We start from the raw sequence: 19,054 nt of genomic DNA, 5'->3' as shown, positions 1-19,054 counted from the left end.
TTGAGGAAGACATCGCTAAAAAGAGAACAAAGCTGAGACTGACATGAGCCCTCAAGCCTGTTCCCTGGTGAGTCTGCATTGGCTCAACAGTGAGCTGCAGAGGCTGCAGTTGCCACAAGGAGGCATCTTTGAGCCTAGGACCAGGCACCTGCACACTCTTCCCCTTCAAAGAAAACAATTCTGGTTCTGACTGCCTTGAGATTTTGCTCTGCAGAAATCTCAGGGCTGTTTTCTCTCAGTGCGGGTTCCTTGGATTGAGAGGGGGCACAATGCCTTTACCTCAGTCAACCAAGTTTAAGTGTCGAAACTGGTAGCCTGTGCTCTAATGACCTGACCTTCACATTCCCTAACCATGGCCTCAGACAGCCGGACTTAGCCCACCATAGCTATGCAGAGCACCTGCCATGTATCGGGCCTTTTACTAGATAAGGGGTCATTCAGCAAGCAGATTAGAACAGCTCTGTCCCTTCAAGCCAGGTGTGGTGGTACATGTCTAGAATCCTGGTAATCGGGAGGCTGAGGCAGGTGAATTGGAAACCACCCTAAGCTATCCAGCAGACTTTGTCTAAAAACAAACACCCTCCTGCCATAATCCCTAGCATTCAGGAGTCTGAATAAGAGTATACTGAGCCGGGCGTGGTGGCACAAGCCTTTAATCCCAGCACTCGGGAGGCAGAGGCAGGTGGATTTCTGAGTTCGAGGCCAGCCTGGTCTACAAAGTGAGTTCCAGGACAGCCAGGGCNAAAAAAAAAAAAAGAAAAGAAAAACAAAACAAAACAAAAAAAAGAGTAAATTGAATTTGAGTCCAGTCTGAAGCCAAGAAGGAGGGCCTAGGGAGAAGGCTTAGTGGATTTGATGCACAAGCATAAGGGCCAGAGTTCAAATCCCCAGCACCCATGTAAATGCTAGGCAGAGTAACAGCCCACCTGTCATCCCACGGCTTGGGAGACGGAGACAGAAGTCTGATCCCTGGAGCAAGCTGGCCAGCCAACCAAGCCAAATCAGTGAGCTTAGGTTTAAGTGAATTAGATTTAAGTAAGGACCTACCTCAGCATGTAAAGTGGACAGTGACTGAGGGAGGCTCCCCTGGCCTCCACATACATGTGCTCACGTGTGTCCTCCTGCACACTGGGACAATGGTGCCCCCAATTCGACTGGGAACCTTGAAGAAAGAGCCTGGCCATGCAGACACAGCCATTAAATATGCCCTTAGTGTCGGCCACCACCACAATGATTGTGCTGTTATCTAATGAGCCTGGAGAGGCCTTGAAGGAGGATGTGGGGCCAGGAAGGGAGGTCCCCCATGAAGAGGTGTCTATAACACCCAAGCTGTAGAACACCAAACACCACCCTGAAGATGTGGAAGATGTGGAGGCTGCCCTTCAGAGGACACTGAGTGATCGCCAGCTAGAGTACCTGGATCTGTTATTTATATCTTCAAGGAGGAAGACAATCCCTTCCCCAAGAATGCCAATAGAACCAGCTGAGATGATCCTGCTCACTGTAAGACTGAAAAAGCTCTAGAGGCACTAGTAGCAAAGGGGCTGGTATGAGCACTAGGCTAGCCCAACTTCAGCAGCTGGTAAACTGCTAATATACTCTGCGTGGTCTCTGCGTACCTGGATAGGTAGAACGGAATCTATGTCTTGCTCAAGATGATCATCAACCACTGCCAAGCACGTGGCCTTTGCCTTCCCCTGACGTGCTTGGCACCATCACGATGTGCCCGACCTACCAGAGGAACCAGTGGTCCTGGCAGTGTGGTCAATCTGAAGGTGTGGTCAATCTCCCGCTAAGATCTTGCTTGGGTAGCAGGTTCAACAGACCGTAATCTGCATTCCCAAAGGAAGACCCACCCTGAATGTGGGTGGCATCATCCCATGGGCTGGAGTTCCAGACAGACACAGGAGCTGAGCACCAGCATTTCTCTCTCTCTCTCCTTCGTGGTGTGTGCACACACCTCAATTTCTTATTCCTTCCCCACCACGATGCTCTGCCTCCCTCTAAACTAAAGTCCAAAATGTAGCCTTCCTGCCTTATACTTATTTTTTTCATATATCTGCGCATATCCATGATAAAATAACTGACATAGAGATACAGAATACAACACATTAGTGGTTGCCAGAGTTTTGGGGTAGCAGAGTAAGATGGGTGGGCCGGGGGTATCTTGACAGGTGTGGTGACTGCACACTTGTGTATTCGTGATATGATGCACATACTGTATCAATATCTGTTTCCTGGTTTTGAGACTGTACTGAATGATTACCTGAGATGTCACCACTGAAAGACACTGGCAGAGGTTTTGAGGGGCCACTCCTTACCATCCTTGCAACTCTCTATGAACCTATAATCATTTTTAAATGAACAGCTCTTTAATCCATATGGGGCCTGTAGGATGCTTATAGCTCCCAACCCCTGGAAAGATCTGAGACAGGGCCCTTGAGTAACCCTATTAGGGGCACTTCTAGAGCAGGGAGCCAAGCTTCCAGACAGCTAGGCTTCAAGAGGGGGTGGGCAGACTGGGCAGGAGAGGCCATGGGCACAGGGAATGTACCCCGCGCACTAGAGCACAGAGCTGACTCACTGACACCAGCAAGTTCAATGGTTGAGGTGAGGCACCTGGAGGGCCTCATAGCCCAGTTCAAAATACTCTTCTGAATACTCTTAAATTTGTTTTATAAAAAAACAAAACAAAAGGGGCAGAAGAGATGACTCGGTGGTTAAGAACACTGACTGCTCTTCCAGAGTTCCTGAGTTCAATTCCCAGCAACCACATAGTGGCTCACAGCCACCTGGAGGCAGAGACAGGCAGATCTCTGTGCATTCAAGGCCAGTATGATCTACAGAGCAACTTCTAGGATATCTATGGCTACGCAGAGAAACCCTGTCTTGACACACACCCCATGCATATGGGTGTTTCAACTGCATGTATCTCTATGAGCCACATGCATGCAACACCTACAGAGACCGGAATAGGGTGTCAGGTCCACTGGAACTGGAGTTACAGACAGTTGTTAGCTATCCTGTTGAGAATCCAACCTGGGTCCTCTGGAAGAACAAGTGCTTGTAACCACTGAAGCTATAGCTCCAGTCCCAAAGAAAGACAATGATCTTAAGGCCAGCCTGGCCTCCATGGCAAGTTCAAGGTCCATCTTGGCTTCATAATGAAACTCTACCTTTAAAAAGAATAAAACAAAAAATAAATAAAAATAAAAAGAATAAAACAAATCAAGCAGTGGTAGCACATGCCTTTAGTTCCAGCACTTGGAGGCAGAGGCAGGGGGGTCTCTGTGTTCAAGGCCAGCCTGGTCTACATAGTAAGTTCTAGAACAAGCAAAGCTACACAGGGAAACCACATCTTCAAAACAAACAAACAAGCAAAAAGGATAAAACAAAATAAGCTATTATATGTAATCTCTGCTGGTAAGAATGAGGGGATTTAGTTTGCAGCTCTGGAATGGAAATGGAGTGAGCGTTTGCTTTGGTATGAGGCGAAGAGGCACCGGCACCATAGCACCCATAGCAAAGCTTCAGAGTCGGCAGGAAGAGGCATGTAAGCTGCAGAGCTTGGAGGGACTGCTTACCCTGCAGTTCCTGGATCCAGGGCCAGTTCTCTGCCACACTATGGATATTCCTCCTAGAAACTCAAGAAGCCAGTCTATGTCATCCCTTGACAAGTCTCTCAACAAACTTCTCTGTTGACCCTAAAACTTCGAGGCAACATCATCCCAAGTGCCACACAGCTAAACTACTACATTAAAGTAGGGACATAAACTGTCCTGACTTCTGAGTGAGAGCTGGAAGATGGAGCATGCAGGGTATGGGAGAGCACCCTGGGTTACTGAAATAGACAAAATATCAAACAGGTTCATGTTATCCAAGAAAGCCTCAGCCTTCTGATTTCTTCTAGCTGGATGGGGCCATCTGTTTACTCTGATGGAGATAGTGGCAAGAACTGGGTTTGGAGGTGTGCTGGCTAGCCTTGACACACAAACTAGGGCTGTCTGAAAAGAAGAAGCCTTAATTTAGAAAATGTGTCCATAAGATCCAGCTGTGAGGCACTTTCTTAATTAGTGATTGATGGGAGGTGGCCCAGCCCATTGTAGGTAGTGCTGTCCCTGGGCTGGTGGTCTTAGGTTCTATAAGAAAGCAGTCTGAGTGTGATAGTGTATATATACTTGGCCCAGGGCTTGGCACTATTAGAAGGTGTGGCCTTGTTGGAGTAGGTGTGTCACTGTGGGCATGGGCTTTAAGATCCTCAACCTAGCTGCCTAAAGCCAGTCTTCTCCTAGCAGCCTTGAGATGAAGATGTAGAACTCCCAGCTCCTCCTGCACCATGCCTTCCTGGACACTGCCATGCTCCCACCTTGATGATAATGGACTGAACCGATAAGCCAGCCCCAGTTAAATATTGTCTTTTATAAGAGTTGCCTTGGCCATGGTGTCTTTTCACAGCAGTAAAACCCTAACAAAGATACTGAGCAAGCATCCAGTAAGCAGCACCCTCCATGGCCTCTACATCAGGTCCTGCCTCCAGGTTCCTGCCCTGCCTGAGTTCCTGTCCTGACTTCCTTTGATGATGAACAGTGATGATGGGTGAGCTGAATTAACCCTTTCTCTCCCAACTTGCCTTTTGGTCATGGTGTTTTGTCACAGCACTAGAAACCCTAAGGCAGGAGGACCACGTGTTGTTCTGTGTCAGATCCACTCAGCCCTGAAAAGTGGGGGTCTGGTTTTGCAGCTTCTGCATTACATAGGTCTGGAACTTTCCAGAATGTGGTCTGCATTAGGCTTTGGAATAACCTTTAGGCCAGGCAGGTCCATGGAAAAGAATCAAGATTCCCCAGACACAAAACAAACAGCTGGGCCTGCTTAAAGATGACAGAGTCAGAAGACAGTCAAATAACTGGGCAGCAGGGGTTAAAGTGACAGTTCCTGCTGTCATACTGATAACTAGTTAGAAAACCGTTGAGCCCATCTTTCAATGACTACAGTGTCGAGCTGCCAGGTTCAGCTTGGAGGTGCTCCAAAGCCCCATGCCTTCCCTGCTCCTCCTTCATAGAAACTCCAGAGCACCTCTCTTTACTTCCCTTGGGGAACTGTGATCCAGGGCTGAGCAAACTGACACAAAACCACTTTGATTTGTCCAAATCCACTGACCCCGAGTCCCAAGTTCACTTTTATAGATTCATCTGCACTGTGCAGCAAGCTCTAGGTTCCCGTTTAAAGTTCTTCCTTCCTTCATGTCCCTAGGAAACATGGGCTTTGGTGGTGAGGAGAAGGGCTAATTTTTTTGTTTGTTTGTTTTTGTTTTTGGAGACAGGGTTTCTCTGTATATCCCTGGCTGTCCTGGAGCTCACTTTGTAGACCAGGCTGGCCTCGAACTCAGAAATCGGCCTGCCTCTGCTTCCAGAGGGATTAAAGGCGTGCGCCACCACGCCCTTCGAAGGGCTAATTTTTAACACTCATTCAGAACCCATTTACTGAGAGGCCCAAACTCCTTTACTGAATCACAGGCTGCTTTCAGGGGCTGAAGGATGTGCCTTGCTTCCCTGCTCTGCGGGGAGGGAGGGAGACAACACTCCCATCCCATAAAACTCCCAGACTAGAAAGGGGTCGATGTGGTAGGGGAAACCCTAAGGAGGTAAATGTTAATCCGAAAGATGGGAGGAGAAAGACCCATGTCATCATGGCCACATTTATTAAAGCAAACACTTAACTGAAGCAAGCTTTTTTTATTCACATACACGGGTTGCCTCCCTGTGAGGTGGGGTTTGAGTCAGCATTGAATGTGAAGAAGACAAGGCTTTTATAGCTCAGGGGTAAGGGGTTCCAACTGGGGGTTTAATAGGCAAAATAGGTATGGTTACAGGAGCACAACACAAACATAACAAGTTATTCCTAATGACCTCCTAAGACAAAGACATGGTTACAAGGTAGTCAAAGCAACAGGCAGCCATAGGTGTCAAGTAACCTCTTGAAACAAAGATAGGGTTGCAAGATGGTTACAAATAGCTTTTTGAAACAAAGACATAGTTGCTGTTTCCTGGAACAGGCAGTACAAAACCAGGTAAGGTTTTTGTAGGTAAGCTTACAGGCGGGGCACAGCCCAATCCTTGAGGAACAGAGGTTTAAGCATAAACAGGAATGAACCTAGTTTGTCTTTACTATAAGATAGCTTTTAAGCCTAAGATGGAGACAGGCTGCTTCTTCATAGTTAGATCACACTCCCTTGCTCTGGAAGCCTCGGCACTCACTGGAAGAAGATAGACCTTCCAACTTTGCTCCCACAGCCTGTGTCAGCCTTGCTTTAGCCCCAGAAGATCATAAAGACAGTGCCCCCCCCATGAAATCAATTTAATTTAGTAAGTTCAACACAATATAAAGCTGCCAACAGTTTTCCAAAGCTGTTGTTCCATTTCCTATCTACCATATGTAAATGCAATTGCTGTTTTTCTAACTGTAGTCTCACCAAAGACAAATAGCATTTCCTTGACTATCTGGCATTGGGTATAAGATGTAGGACCCTGGTCGCACTAAGCTTTCATTCTTTCCTGGCTGACTTCTCGCTTCTCTCCCACTCCTCTCATTTTGAAACAGTCTGGCAACACATCTCAAACTGGCCTTGAACTTCCTCAGCCTCCTAAGTGCTGGGATTGAACTACAGGGATGTGGTGTAAATGGCTGGCCTCCTCTTCTTTTTTTTTTTTTTTTTTTTTTTTTTTTTTTTTTTTTTTTGGTTTTTTTTTTTTTGGTTTTTTCAAGACAGGGTTTCTCTGTGTAGCCCTGGCTGTCCTGGCACTCACTCTGTAGACCAGGCTGGCCTCGAACTCAGAAATCCGCCTGCCTCTGCCTCCCGAGTGCTGGGATTAAAGGCGTGCGCCACCACGCCCGGCGGCCTCCTCTTCTTTATGCACCATATCCCTAACTGGGAAAAGCCATTGGTCCTTCCACAGCATAGCTAAGTGTTTCTCAGCTGATCTCGTGCAGAGCTGTCCTCAGAAGTCATCCTGCACTCCAGAGCTGATGAAGCAGCTCTTTCCATTCCTGTGCCTGCCTATGTCTCCTCAAGGCACCGTCAACACATGTTCATAAATTTGTATTACCAGGGCAACACACACACACATACTTCATAGGCATCTGCTCCCTCTGCAGATTGCAGGTGATCTTGTGCCACTTAATATGTCCCAGTTATTTTCACAAGTCCCCAAGTTGTCTCACCTTAGCTCAGCACAGGTTCACTCCTAGAAAACCAAGGTCTTACAAGGCACACAGGAGCAGCAGCACACCATGGACCCTGGCAATCTAGCCTGAGCCTCCAATTTACAACAATTTATCTTCCTGAACTTGCCAACCTCAGACCACAGTAAATCCGTTTATTGTACAAGAATGGGGGTGGAGCTGTGTTAGAGTCTGTAAAGTCTGCAAATGCCTTCCCTTTCTCCTGAGACTTACCTGGGTTGGCAGATGACCTTGGGAGGTTGTCCTTCCTGACTTGTCCCTAACAACTGGTTGACACAAGTGTATATTGAGGACAGCAATGTGGCCCATTCACACTTTAAAGCTCCCCATGAGATTGGGCTTAAGTTAGAACTCAGCTGGGATCCCATCCCTGGTGAGTCCTGATCCTACCCTGGCCCGTTCTTCCCCTCTGTGCTACCCTGAACACTCTGTTGATAAGTCATTTGCTCCTGAATCCCCTTCACAGCCTCTTTGAAAGAAAGAAAAGAAAACATATCTTCCTACTTTGTTCCCCAAACTCTATGTCAACTTTGCTTTAGCCCTAGAAGATCAGAAAGACCCCCATAAAATCGGCTCCTGCCTACAGGCCTGTTTGCAAGCTTGAGGCACTGGGAGGTCCATGGGAGGTTGGAACCTGGTCACCCACCCCTAACCCTTCTCTGCTCTCTCTTTGTCCCTCTTCTTCTATTCCAGGAGCACACCCCCACCAGTGATCACATCCCTCCCCCCTCCCCCAGAGCTGCTTTCTTACCGAAGCCATACTCTATATGGTAGATTCACCTGACCCTTGAAACCATCCTGCTGCATCAATGTCCTTAATCTGCTACATCAGTGTTCCTGACCCACTGCATCAGTGCTCCTGTCCCAGTGCACCAGTGCTCCTGTCCTACTGCATCAGTGCTCCTGCCCCACTGCATCAGTGTTCCTGTCCCACTGCATCAGTGCTCCTGCCCCACTGCATCAGTGNATCAGTGCTCCTGCCCCACTGCATCAGTGTTCCTGTCCCACTGCATCAGTGCTCCTGCCCCACTGCATCAGTGCTCCTGCCCCACTGCATCAGTGCTCCTGTCCCACTGCATCAGTGCTCCTGTCCCACTGTGTCAGTATCTCTGCTCTAGTGAGAAAGCCAGAAACAATTTACCCAAGCTACTGAAGTTTAGGGTGCTTGCAGGGCCCCTTGCACGACCTTGCAATTTTGAAACCCAGGTTGTTTTGTTCTGTTTGGTAGTTTGTTTCAAACAGAGTCTTAACTTTGTAGCCTTAGCTAACCTGGAAATGCTATATAAAACCAGGCTGGTCTCAGACTCAGAGTTCCACCTGCTTCTGCCTCCCAGGTACTGAGTTTAAAATGTGCACCACATCCACCAGCCTCAGTCATGGCTTTTATTCTGAAGAGAGTTCCCAATCCACATCAACTCAGGCCTCACAGAGCCTAACTCTGCCCTTGAAAACCCTGTGGCTCAGTATGGGAAGACAGTTTTCCTAGGACACGGGCCTAGTGGCAACAGAGGCAGGATGTCGCCTGCATTTGCGGCTTCCCAAGTTCTTTGCCAAGTCTACATCCTATGACTCTCCCCGAAACTCTCCTAGGCCCACAGAGTTAGGATCCAGGACCCAGCCCTTTTGCCCTCAAACCTGCAGCATTGCCTCTTTCCTGGCTGCCAGCCATCAGCTCCTCCCTTTGCTCTGGCACAGGACTGTGGGATCTTGACAGGTCTGAATGTGCTTGGACAGAGCTATATTTAAATGAGAGGTACCTACATACGTGTCATCAATGGATACACACAGAGAGTCTTATTAGGACCTGTTTGCCTGTGTCTGCTTTGTTGTTGTTTTTTGTTTTGTTTTGTTTTTCGATACAGGGTCTCTCTGTGCTTCTCTGTCTTGAAACTTGCTCTGTGGACCAGGCTGACCTTGAACTCAGAGATCTACCTGCCTCTGCCTCCCAAATGCTAGGATTAAAGGCATGCACCACCACTGCCTGGCTTCCTGTGTCCTCTTAAAACAGCTAACATGGCAGGGTACCATGGGCCTCATAGGGCACCTTGGAAATTGAACTTGTATCAGTTAGCAGAAGCCTATTTAGTGCCCCAGTTATGCAGGCCAGCAGTCAGGGCTGGGCAGTTTGTCTCAGTTGGATCTTCTCATACATATGCAATCAGATGCCAGGGTGGCTGGGCCCTGCAGACAACTGGCTTATCTTATCCCTGTCCCATGCAGGCAATCATCCTCCAATGAAGCCTGACTGTACATATATGACTGGGAGAATTCTATGACAGCAAGTAGAACTGACCACAGTCTCTAAGAATCTCAGCACTTACATAGCATTGATTTTTACCATACTCAATGGCACAAAACAAGTGATAGCCCAAATATGATGATTAATTGTATATGCCACTGTGGCTGGGTACAGCATACAGGCATTGGTCAAACATTACTTTGGACATTTCCATGATTGCTTTGTTTTAATGAGGTTAGCATTTAAATTAGAAGACTTCAACTAAAGCATGAGGATTAGCTTCCCTGATGTACTTGGGTCTCCTCTAATCAGTTGGCAGCCTAAATAGAACAAAGACTCACCTCTCCCCCAGCAACAGGGAATTCTCCAGAACAATGAAAGCCTTCAGAGGGAACCCGAAGCTCTTTCTTAGTCTCCAACCTGACAGTTTATTTCGCAAATTGTTGTGATTTTGTGAGTGAATTACTTAAAATAGTTCTCTCATTCACCTGCATATCCTATTGATTTTGTTTCCTCCAGAGAATCCAGCCCAGATACAAGGGTGTGGAAATAGATTCTATAGCCTTGATAAGAAGGATGGCTAAGTCATGTGGCCACAGGCCAGGGGCATGGGAGCGGCCCAGGCCAAGCACCTTTGCAATTTATTGAATGAGCCAACACAAGCTGGAGAATGGGGTGGGTGTGAACAGAGTTTGGAACTTGCAACCTTTGGTGTCTGACTTTGAGCACTGACACTTCACTGTCCAATCAAGGGGACTTTTAACAATGCCTGTTCTCCACTCTGTTCCCAAGCTTCTATGAAAAGGAAAGGACTCTACTGGATTTGAAACTATGGGTCTCTCCTATACACCTACCCCCAACCTTTTTAGATTCCTGAGACCTCCTGCATCTTTCACCACTCATCTCAAAACTCCTTGGAGAATTTTTAAAGCTGCACTAATCCACCTGAAAAATAGTACGCATTCTGAAAGAGCTTTAGCTTGATCCCCCACGAATCCCCAAACTAGTTGGAAAGTTGGCCGGGACATACTGAGCCTTCCAGAAGTGAGTTCTGAATGGACAAACAGTGGAGTGGCTCTGTGATTTAGAACACACAGAATCTTCAATGCTGAGACCTGCAATGCCTGCATCCAGCTGTACAGTTTGGTCTTGGTCCCAAACAAGCAAGACAAGGGGTACCACTCAGCCCTGCATAGAGCACCACTCAGCCCTGCATAGAGAGCATCACTCAGCCCTGTACAGAGCATCACTCAGCTCTGCATAGAGAGCATCACTCAGCCCTGCACAGAGAGCATCACTCAGCCCTGCATAGAGCATCACTTAGCCCCTGTGTGTCCTCCATGCTTCCTCTGTTCTGTTAGTTCTACTTCTGCCAAACACTCCCTCCCACAAATACTTGACCAGTTGACAACCTCCAAGATCCCAGCTCTACTCGGGCTCCTGTTCACCTTTGTGCCTGGGTCTGACAGGACCAGTTGGCCTTGCATTGGTTCCTTCCCCTTCCCTGCCTGTTGGCCTCTGAGAAGCTGCAGTGAATATGGATGGTGGTTAGTAGTACAGCAGGAGCCTGGGGCAAGAGTAGAGTCAGCCTATGAGACAGCAAGAGCAGACTCCAGAAGACTCATGGCAGCAGCCTAAAACATAGTGGGGAACCTGAGACCCACAGACTCCAAGTTTCAGCTCTCCATCTGTCACAAACCACCCCACGTGACTAAGGTCAATTTTGCTTCTCAGTTTGTTCCTGAGTTAAGTGCCTATGAGAAAGATCTAGAAGGGATTCCGTGAAAGCCTCCCTATCTTTTTGGTGCTACATAACTTCAGTGAGCCCCAGCTGCATGAAACTCCAGTTTCAAGTCATCCACAATAGTAGCCAGCTTGGCAAGGCACCCTGTGTGGGCTCTGCCTTCCTCATCTTACTAAACTAGCACTTAGAGCCCCGTTTCTCTGTTTCTAGTGGACCATAGAGACACTCCCCAGCCCTGTCAGACACAAGCAGATTAGGCTGCTGCAAGGGCTAGCAGCAGGCGTCAGAGCCCAGGGCTAGATGAGAGCTTTGCCTATCTCTCATTTCTACTTTGGACCCAAATCCCATAAGAAAGCATGGGAGGGTGCTGGAAGGGCTTCCCCTGTTGTCCCAGAATAGCAGCCAAGGCTTGAAAATGAGGACAAGAGGAAAGAGGTCCCTGAATTCTAGACTGAGCAGTAAGTGAGTCACTGGCAGCCTGACTCTTCACTTCCTGAAAGTGTGGAGACCTGCTCTTCCACCCATTCTGCCTGAACAAAGGTCAGAGGTGGGGTGAGGAAGGACGGTTATAATGAAGATGTCACCCTGAATGGCAGGACTTCCCTTTGGCTTTCTGAAGCAAGGGACTGCTTGGGAAGTCCGAGTTAACTGGGTGACTATTTAATGTGTCTGTTTGGAAATCCCTCTATACCTACCTTAGGTGTCATGTCTGACTTAGTGGTGGTTATCTTTGCCCCACCCATTCTACATCTCTGACTCATCTCTTACTCTCCAGGAGGATCGGCAGCCTCCATTCTGGCCTTTGTGTCTCCTCCCTCAGGCTCCTGTCCACTCCAGTCCTGAAGCAGGCCTTTCTGACTGGGAGTATGGTTTTATGGCAGAGTGCTTGCCTAGCCTGTGCAAAGCACTGGGTGTGATTCCTGGCACCACCCAAAACACTGAGACAGAGTGATATCCAAGTGTAGTCCCAGATCTGTGGGAAGCTGAGGCAGGGGGATTGCTTACCTCAGTAGTTCAAGACCAGTCTGGGCAACATAGTGAGACTCTATCTCAAATAAATAAGTTATTCAAGATCAGCTTGGCAGACTAGATCTCACAGATCAGCTGTGGCTGCCTGTGACTTGGTTTTTATGTCACTTGGGAGCTAAGAATGGTTTTTACATTTTATTTTTAGGCAAAACAAGACTATGTGACACATATTTGCCAAAGCCTGCTATAAGTCAGTATCAAATCTGGCTTAAGGGAATATCCTCCCTACATCCTATACCTCTCAGATACCTTAAGCCTGCACCCAGACTATCACCCTCCCTCCTTATGCCAGTCAATGACCTAACATCCCAGACCTTACTCCAGATGATGTCCCTTCAGCTGAGCCTAAGCCTGCTCGCCTTTCCCTGATCAGCCTATACAGCAGGGGGTGGCTGTCACATGCTCACACCAGATCATAGCTTGGTGACCAGTGAGTGACAGAGGGAAGAGCAAAGGCGGGAGACAGCATGAGCTACAGTCACCCAGTAGCTATATGGTCCCTGCTTCTAGTAGTGTCCTAGGTCCTTCGCTGCTTCAAAGGCTCAGTAACAATTTCTATGCCATTGCTAACTTCCTTGACTGCCGTGATTACCTTCCAGGCTCTTCACCACCTCTACAACTGACTCCGCGCACTTAATTGCCTCTGTTTAAATGGTTTCTGTTTTCCTGCCAGGACTCTGACTGACATACTACTCTCCCAAGCATCCACACACCCAGAGTTTGCTCAGTGCTCTGTCTTTGACATTTGTACTCAACTAACACGTTTTAACTCATGACTTCAGAAGGTGGCTGGATATCTATGGTGTTCCTTCAAGGCCAAGGGTCAACAAACTACAATAAAACCCAGCTCACTGCCTATTTTGTTTAATGTTTTTCCCTTTTTTTTTTTTTCTTTTGCCTTTGGAACACAGCCATACCTATTCATTTACATACTGTCTGGCTGCTTTCTGTTTTAATTTTTCCTAGCAATGACTAGTAGCCATTTTTATTTCCTTGATTTTGAGTGTGTGTGTGTACATGTGTGTGCACACATGTGTTGCAGATCAAACCCAGGGCATCCACATTGCCATCCCTCTCCAGCTGCTTTCAAACCCAAACATGGTGGAAGGAGAGAACCAACTCCCACAAATTGTCCTCTGACCTTCACATATTCACTATAGCATGTGCTTAGTGAGTCCTGCACACACACAGCTTTTTAATGTAATCAAAAAACCATTTTCTTAAATGTAGAGTCCGAGGCCCCGTCCCAGATGTACCCAGTGTCTTCATGTTAACAAGAACATTAGAAAAATGACGTGTAGGTCTACTTGAGACGTGCTGGCTCGGGCATCAGAGAGCTGTCACCCAGCAGTCCTACCTGCTTTTGGTGGCCTGTGGCCTTTGTTCATACTGTAAAATCCCTGTAAAACACCAGGGCCCAGGCTGTTACTGAAAGATCCTGACAGAATGTAAAAGGTCACAGAAGCCCTGAAATTGGCAAAATAGATTTCACTGTTAGTAGAACTAGCTTCACTGACTCACTATTAGAAAAATAGAGGTGCACAATGCTCTGGCTGCTTCTCGAACCCGTGTGTCTGCCAATGTTCTGACCAGGTGTGTGCNCATTGCTGCACCTCACTGCCAGGTGTTTGTGATATTGGTTGCTGGGAAAGAGTCAGGAAATCTCCCCAGCAACCATAGTCGGGGCCAATCCGGAGTGCTGCACCTTCATTAGACTCTTTCCTTGTTTCCCTCCCATACCCATTTCTTGAGGAATCAATCATTTTAGAATAGACATTGTTTAGATCTGGAAATCCCCTACTCCCCCTTTCTCCTTTCCCCCCTGAGGGCCTATAAAAACTGGGTCCTCTTTCCCCTCGAGGTCGACTCCTCTACCCCTGTGTGGGATATGAGTCGTCCCCAGAGCTCTGGCTTTCCCTGAATAAAGCCTCATGTGGTTTGCAACAAGCTCGGTCTACCGTGAGTTCTGGGTGTCCGATATTGTCCTGAGGCCTGAGCGAGGGGGCTCCTCTCGGAGTCTTTCATTAGGGGAGGCTTTCAGCAGCTGTCCGCTAGCCCAGAGCCCTGGCGGGTCCTCAGCACAGGAGATAGCTCACTTCCTCCTCCTGGAGCTGCTGGGACAGCTCACAACAGAAACATTCGAGAGCTCTCTGCTGCCCTAGAAGTAAATTCTTTCCAACATGAGTAAAGATGTGTCTGTCCAGCTCAGGTTTCTTTGGAATTGGTATTTACCTACCCATCCCCCAGGGCTTGTGGGTACCTGATACACTGGTCTAACGATAGAAATCAGGGAGGGGCAGCCATTGGAGAAAGAGTTGGGGGGAAGTTTAGCTGTTGCTTAGCTGTTGCTGCCCCTGTATCCTTGGTCCTTCTGGAAATGTTCCAGGCCACATCTGGAAATCACATCTGGAAGCCATGATGTTGCTGGACTTCTCAGAGCAGCAAAGAGGAAAGGGGTGGGGGCTGTGCTGACGTCATTACAGACCACCCAGGAGCCTTAGCCAGAGCATTAAGCAGGAAGGCTAATTTTCCCACCATAATCCTGCCCCCACTCCAACTCTGACAGAGCCAGCTACAGCCCAGCACCCGACCCTGCTGCCATATTGACCCTCTTCCACCCTAAGCTGCAGGGACTCTGTTGAAGAAGACATATCCTGCCCTGTGGATCCTTCTTCTCTCCCTGACATCAGCTCTCCCCCCAAAACCGATCCCTTCTCCTTTTTCATTCTTCCCTAGGTTCCTCCTTTGTGTAGCTAATGTCTCTTAAATTAAAAACCAAACCATAAACTCATGAAGAAATGTGTGGTCCCTAAGATTTACAAGATGCCTCCCCACAGTGCAAGCTTAGAATTCCTACTGTTGTTCTGCAGCAATCAACAAGCCTAAGAAAGAGCTAAACAACGAGCTTCCAGCCTGGAGCATCAGAGGCCTCAGGGCCCGAAATCTCACCTGAACTGCGAACTGCAGAACTGCCGTGTTATCAGAGCCTCACATCTTCCCAGTACTGGCTTCCAAATCACTGAGACCATCAGACAGGTCTTTTGTCCAGCAGTCACTTGCTGACATCCCTAGCTCTGTTGATTGTTACAGGCCTTCAGGGACCCAGAGGCTTCAGATTCAGAGACCTGTTTTCTCCTGTCCCTTAAAGCATCCTCCCCCACCAACACTAACACCACCACCAACACCTACCAATCTTGGAATGGAGGCAAATCCCATCCCTCTCTAGTCACTACTAAGCAACTAACTCCCAACCAGTCCTCCAATCTCTTGGACTCTTTAGTCTCCCTTCCACCGACTTCCCTTGAACCTTTATGATAGTGACCACTTTTGCAAAAGTGACCAGTTATTCCCCTCCCTGTGTCCCCTCCTTGCATATGCCCTTTGCATTATGACTTTGTATTATCATCTCCCATTAGGGAACATCCTGGATCTGGACTCGTCCTGAGGGTTGTTTGGCTACTACAACCTGACAGAAATCTGTGTGAATTTCTACTTCCCTGGGGAATCTGTGCAGTCACTACAAAAGTAAACCCTCAATAGCCTTCTAAGGGATGAAAAATCATGTTACTCAAGGACCCCACCGACCCAGGCAAGGATCAGCCAGATGACAACCATCTGAACCAGCCCCCAGCCAGCTGCCCATAGAGATGTGAGAGAGCTACTAAGACTGGATTACCAACCTAGACAGAGGAAGCACACAGAAGATCCATACATCCATACATCCGTGAGATTAGATGATTAGGGTTTTAAGCCAATAAATTCTGTAAGGCTAGGGAGGTAGACCAGTTGATTGTGTGCTTACTGCATGAGGACCTGCGTGCCTAAAATCCTGCAAATAGCTGGGTGTGGAGGCATATGCTTGTGATCACAGTACTGGGAGCTGGAGATAGACAGATGTCTGAGTCTTGCAAGCCAGCCATAGCCTGATCAGTGAGTCTGGGGTCCCAGATCCTCTATCAAAAAACAAAGTAGGACCTGGAGTGGCACAGGCCTTTCCTCTCAGCACTCAGACGGCAGAGGCAGGTAGACCTCTGTGAGTTGAAGCCAACCTGATCTACATAGCAAGTTCCAAGTCACAGTGGCTACACAGTGAAACTGTCTCAAATAAATAAATAAATAAATAAATAAATAAATAAGCAAATAAAGTAGGTTATGTTTCTTAAGCACTGTAAGAAACATAAAGTATGAAATTTTCTATCATATACTATGAAACTTGTGTTTCAGACAAGGAATTCAAATCTTTTTATACCACCCTCACTTTGTAAGATTGATGCAAATGTTTTAATCACCACCCAGTAAGACCTTTGTTTACAAAATGGTCCTCTGCTGTCTTCCTTGAATTTGATGGCCAAGAGCAATGACTTCTTTCTCCTTGGCAGAGTGACCCTTTTCCCCTTCCTTCATTTCTGGTGTGCCAACTAATTTCAGATTTACCAATTAAACTAAGACTATGAGGTCAGAGATCCCAGGCAATGGGGAAGACAAAGTCACTGCCTGAGTTAGAATAAAATCCAAATGCAGTTCCTGTGTCCATGTATTTGCTCTTCTGACCACACCCTCTTAATCAAGAGTAAAGTTTGCCTGCCCAGACACTTCAGCTGGAATGGTGGTCTCCTTCTTTGTGGCCCCAAACTTATTTCAAACACTGTCAAGCCTAAGGATCTAAATTCAATTCACAGAACCCACATGATCAGAGGACAGGTGGTCCTTTATGTCCACACATATATCATGGTGTGTGCATTTACACACACACACACACTCAGAGAGAGAGAGAGAGTAAAAAGGGAGGGGAATCTGTTTCTCCAGCGTAATACCTGAGATCAACCTCTGGCTCCCACAGGTATGTACACACATGTACCTGCTTGTGCATCACACACACACACACACACACACACACACACACACACACACACACACATTCTCAGATGATTTGTTTCACAGCAAAAAACAAATTAACAAGCCCCTTGTCCCCTCACTGACTGTAGAAGACTTCCCAGAGCAAACCCTGCGCTCCAGGTTTGCCTAACAAAGATCATTCCCCACAGTTTTCTACAAAACCTAGTTTCAACAGCGTCCCTGGCATGGCACTGGTGGGAACAAATCCCATCCTTTGTTCATTCAAGTGTCCACAGGCCTGGCCCTGGCCCCACCCCTAGCCCCACTCCCAGCCCCACCCTAAATACAATTTTACTCTCCTTTTCCAATCTCCTAACACATTCCAGATCTGTATCACTCTGCAGTGGCCTGGGGTGCTGGTTGTGCTTGTTGTTGTGTTTATTGTTGCTGTTGTTGTTATTTCAGTTCCTTGGCTGGAGAGCCTCGCCCTTATCATCCAGGTACAGAACTCTTCCCAGCCCAGGCAGCATCTCTGCGAGGTGGAGGCTTACCTCTTCATGGAGGAAGACAAACATACTCTTCGGACACCACCTTAAAAACCTCTGGGTCACAACTGATCCTCCACCTAGAGCTGAGGTGAACTTACCTGGCTGGGCACTTGCTATCTTATTTGAGTTACTATTGCTGTGGTTAAACACCAAAGGCAACTTGAAGAAGAAAGGGTTTATTTCATCCCACAGACTGTCATCGTCCAGGGAAATCAGGCCAGGGACCCAAGCAGGGCAGGGCAGGGATGTAGAGACAGGTGCTGATGCAGAGGTCATGGAGGGATGCTGCTTACTACCTTTCTCTCTGTACTTTGCTCTGCCTGCTTTCTTATACTAGCCAGGACCATCTACTCAGGGATGGCACCACCACAATGGCCTGGGCTTTCCCCTATTAACCACTAAACAAGAAAATGTCCCACAGGCTTGCCCACAGGCCAGTTGTATGGAGGCATTTTTCTCAACTGTGGTTCCTTCTTCTCTGGTGACTCTAGATTATGTTGATAAAAACCTAGCAAACACATTTCCCAAATAGAGATAGGCAGGATAACCAAGGGGCATATGTATCTCATAAGCGTGGGGAACTCAGAGTCTGTGGGCCTCTTTTCATCAGTAGGAACCAGTGGGTAAATGCTTGTTACTCAGAAAAACAAATTCTGAACTATTTCAGAAGGCCACGATGGCATGGAGCCCTGGACACCCGCAGCATTAGCCAACTTGGTGACCCATCTCATATCCTGGTGTCACATTCGCAAAAAAAACAAAACAAAACAAAAAAAAAAAAACCCTACTTCTTCACAAATCTTATTCTCAAGCTCTTCTTCAGGAGACCTAGGCCAAGATAACAGCCAAATGTCAGAGAGGTTAAGTCATTTGCTCGAGATCACACAGCTTGGCCGTCTTCCAATTATACTAACAGAAAAGGTAAGAATCCATACAGAGTGATGATCACTTAGGCTCTGACAGTCATAACTGATCACGTGCAGTCATATGACTGAAATGGAGAAAATGATGACACCATTCTTAAGTGGCCAAGCCAGAGAAGTCTGATTAAGTCATAAATGCATAGCCAATATTTGCTCAGTCAGTTGATCGATGGCTCTCCCAGCATGGCTCTGAGAACATAAACAGAATATGCATAAATAAATTGTAAGACCCAATAAAGCCTTAGTCCAGGATGTCCCACTCACAGAGATGTAGAGACAGAGATGGATGCAAAAAGCAAGAGGTTTATTGACCCAGCATGCTGTGGTTGTCCTGAAATCAGGATAGAAGCAACCCCGAGTAGCTAAAGCACACACCTTTTACCTTTTATACATTTTTTTTTTTTCTGAGACAGGGTTTCTCTGTGTAGCCCTGGCTGTCCTGGAACTCACTCTGTAGACCAGGCTGGCCTCGAACTCAGAAATCCGCCTGCCT

The 19,054-nt window shown here is 47.4% G+C and overlaps 1 pseudogene; it reads left to right on the top strand.

Moving 5' to 3' along the window:
• Window positions 1–902: 902 nt before the first annotated feature.
• LOC110307086 lies at window positions 903–17,686 on the top strand (annotated as a pseudogene).
• Window positions 17,687–19,054: the final 1,368 nt, after the last annotated feature.

The sequence above is a fragment of the Mus caroli genome, chromosome 2 (assembly GCF_900094665.2).
Source record: "Mus caroli chromosome 2, CAROLI_EIJ_v1.1, whole genome shotgun sequence".
NCBI classification, from domain to species: Eukaryota; Metazoa; Chordata; class Mammalia; order Rodentia; family Muridae; genus Mus; species Mus caroli.
Note: the sequence above shows the minus strand (reverse complement) of the source record. Positions and strands in the feature narration are given on the sequence as shown.